At 37.7% G+C, this 3,796-nt stretch overlaps 1 pseudogene; it reads right to left on the bottom strand.

Annotated features, from left to right (window-relative positions):
- Positions 1 to 1,204: 1,204 nt before the first annotated feature.
- LOC102873184 lies at positions 1,205 to 1,610 on the bottom strand (annotated as a pseudogene).
- Between the last annotated feature and the right edge of the window lie 2,186 nt (positions 1,611 to 3,796).

The following is a 3,796-nucleotide window of genomic DNA, read 5'->3' as shown; positions in this document are numbered from 1 at the left end:
GGGGACTGAGTGAAGTAACCCCCAACCTGAGTACCATTGAGTTGATACCTACTCGTAGTTACTCTATAGAAGAGAGGCGAACTGCTCCACAGGGTTTATGAGAATGCAAATCTTTATGAAAACAGATTCCCTCATCTTTATCCTATGCTATAGCTTGTAGATATAGACAACTGACTGTTCAGTTGGGAGCCCCGTGCTTACCACTACATCTGAAGAGTTATTTAGAATAAGGCTGTTGTTATTAAGTGCCATTGAGTTGAGCACAACTCATAGCAACCCTATGAACAAAATATCTGAACCTTGTTCTGTCCTAGGCCATCCTCACACTTCTTGACACACAAGAGCCCATTGCAGTAGTCACCATATCAATTCACCTGGTTGACGGTCTTCCTCTCATTTTCCAATCCTCCACCCTTCCCAACATCTTGTCCTTCTATAAGGAATAGAACCTCCTAGAAACATGCCCAAAATATGTGAGGGGAAGCCTCATAATTCTTGACTTCAAAGAATACTCACTCCACTTGCACCCTCTTCAAGACATATCTGTTCGTTCCCTTGGCCGTCCATGAGAGTAAGGTAGGGACAGTGATACCAGTGGGACTGCTCCAAGTTAAAGAGCAATGTATTAGTCTTAGATTGTGAGAAAACGTAGCATTGGTCAAAAAATTTAATTCCTACATCTATACACTCTACATAGATCATAGGTCATTTGAAAGTTACTATGCTTGTTCCAGAATAAGGTCTCTGGATGGGACAAATACTTTACTTTTAACTGCTAATCAAAAGACTGATAATTTAATCCTACCCAGTGGTACTAGGGAAGACAGACCAAGCAATCAATTTCTGTGAAGTTTGTTTTTGCTATTAGTGTTGTTAGGTGCCTCTGAGTCGAATATGACTTATAGTGACCTTATGAACAGATCTGGACCCTCTCCTAACGTGTGCCATCCTCACAATCACTAACATATTCAAACTGCAGTTGTGGTGTCAGTCTGCCTGGGTGAGGGTCTTCCTCTTGTCTGCTATTCCTCCACTTTTCCAAGCATGGTGTCCCTTTTCAAAGAATAGCCTCTCCTAGCAACATGCCCATAGTATGTGAGAAGGAACTTTATCATCTTTGCCTCCAAAAAACATTCTGACTGTACCTTCTTCTTATTATTTTTTTCATAAGAAAATTTATCACTATGACATTTACATAAAAGCTTTAAGATCTCAGCCATTCCTTCTTGCCTTTGTATAAGGCCAAAAGAGATACATTGGCCACTTTGACAACCTTAACGCAGACTCCAGGAATGTCACCAACAGCATGACTTTTGCAACCAAATCCAGTAAAAACAACTTCAACGTTTTCCTTGATAAAGTTCAAGCAGCCATTATCAATGAGCTGGACTCTGACACACTTAATAGCAAAATTTGGCTGCTTGGCTTCAACACCCACTTTTTCCAACAAAATTTCTTTTGCATAAAAAGCGCCTCCAAAGAGGTTGAACTTCAGAGCTGTGGCTATGCTCAAATGGGCTTGATTTGGTTTTTTTAGCTCTTTATTATACCACTTCTGATCACACCAGTGGTTATGCAGCTTCCTGGAGAAGACCTCAACATTTGCCCATGTTGGCATGGCCACAGACTGGCCATACCTTCTACCATACTTATTTGTTCCTTTTGCAGTCCATGAGATATTCAGTACTCTTCTCTAACATCACAGTTCAAAGACATCAATTTTTAGTCTATCATTCTTATTCATTGTCCAACTTTCAGAGACATAACAAGTGACTGAAAAGATGATGGCCTGAGTCAGATGTACTTTAGTCCCCAAACTGACATCATTCATTGCTCATCAATAATTTGGAGAGGTCCCTGACTACTGACTTTCCCATTTCAATATGTCTATTTTCCTAACTACTGGTACCAAATATATTGATTATGGATCTAAGTAAGTTGAAATTGTTGACAATTTCAATCTTTTCTCCATCTATCATGATGGAGAGAGAAATTGTGCTTGGGAAGGTGGAGGGTAAGTGTAAGAGAGTAAGTCCTTGACAAGATGAATTGACATAGTAACTGCATCAGTGGGTCAAATGTGTCAGAGATTGTGAGGATGACACATGATAGAACAGGGTTCAGATCTATTGTTCAGTGGGTCATTGTGACTTAACTCGACATCCAACAACAATTTTTGTTTATTTAGCCAGTTCTAGTTGTTTTTTAATAATCTCCATCTGGATTTTTACTTGCATATGACGTTAATGATATGTGATAATTTCCACGTTCTGTAAGATCGCCTTTTTTTTTTGGAATAAGAACAAATATTGATCTGTTCCGGTAACTTGGCCAGAGTCCATATTTGTTGGCAGAGACTGCTGAAAACTCATCTTCCAAGACTGGCTCTGTCTGTTTGTTGAAACATGTCAATTGGTATCCCATCAATTTTTGGAGCCTTATCTTTTGCCAATGTCTTTAGTGAAACTTTGACTTCTTCCTTCCATTGATCATGTACTGCTTCCTGAAATCATTCAGTGCCAACCAACTATTTTGGAGTCACATAGAATGTGACTCTGAATACAGACTATATGTGACTGTGTGTTTCTTCCACCTTCTTTTTGTGGCTCCTGGATCACTCAAGATTTGCCCATAGAATCCTTCAGTATTGCAACTCGAGATTTTAATATCTTCTCCAGTTTGAATATATTTTGATCAATGTAGCCACACAATATTTTTTGTTACTTTGGGTACTATTGATATCTTAGCAATATTAAGTGTTCTAGTCCATGAAGTAGGAAGATATTTCCATTTATTTAAGCCTTCTTGAATATTTTTGAACAGTATTTTATAGTATTAATTACATAAGTTCTTTACATACCTGGTTAGATTTATTTTGTGATTTTTTTGGCTTTTAAAGATGCTATTGCAAAAGAAATTGTTTCCTTAATTTTCCTTTCAAGTTTATCATTACTGGAATATAGAAACCAAATTGATGTTTACAGAGATTTTACTCTGTAATGTCACTAAATTCAATACTTAGCGCTAGAATTGTTCCTGTGGATTCTTTGTTGTTGTTATGTGCCATCAAGTCAACTATGACTCATTATGACCCTATGAACAATACTCCTATCCTGAACAAATCTTACTGTCTTTGACATACCTGCCCTCAATGCCACAGTCACCATGTCAGTTCATCTCATCCAGGGCCTTCCTCTCCTATGTTGACCATCTACCCTTCCAAGTATGATGACCTTATGGTCCCTGATGGCATGATGGTCCTTCACGGCAACATGCTCAAAGTGTGTGAGACAGAGTTTAAAAATTCTTGTCTCCAAGGAGTATACTGGCTTTACCCTCTCCAGGACAGACCTGTTTATTCTCTTGGAAATCCATGATATGTTGAATATTTTTCTCCAGCATCATGACTCAAAGTCATTTTTTCTTCTTCTATCATCCTTAATCATTGTCCAGATATCAGATGAATAACAAGCAATTGAGATAAGTATAGCCTGGATCAAGTGCATCTTAGTCTTTATATTAACATTGTTGCTCTGAAAACAAAGGAAAGAAATCAGGAGTTAAAAGAGATGAACAGAAGATTTCAAATGGCAGCTTGTGAGGACAAAGCAAAGTATTATAACAAAATATGCAAAGAGCTAAATCAGAAAATCAAGAGGGATAAACTTGCTTAACATTTCTTATGCTGAAGGAACTGAAGAACAAATTTGAGATCTGAGCATAAATAATAATTTTAATATTGAATTATCCAGGAAAAAGCAAAAGAAGATAGAATGAATACACTGAGACACTGTAC

The sequence above is a fragment of the Elephantulus edwardii genome, unplaced genomic scaffold, assembly GCF_000299155.1.
Source record: "Elephantulus edwardii isolate Elephantulus edwardi_28Jun2011 unplaced genomic scaffold, EleEdw1.0 scaffold00029, whole genome shotgun sequence".
Taxonomy (NCBI): Eukaryota; Metazoa; Chordata; class Mammalia; order Macroscelidea; family Macroscelididae; genus Elephantulus; species Elephantulus edwardii.
Note: the sequence above shows the minus strand (reverse complement) of the source record. Positions and strands in the feature narration are given on the sequence as shown.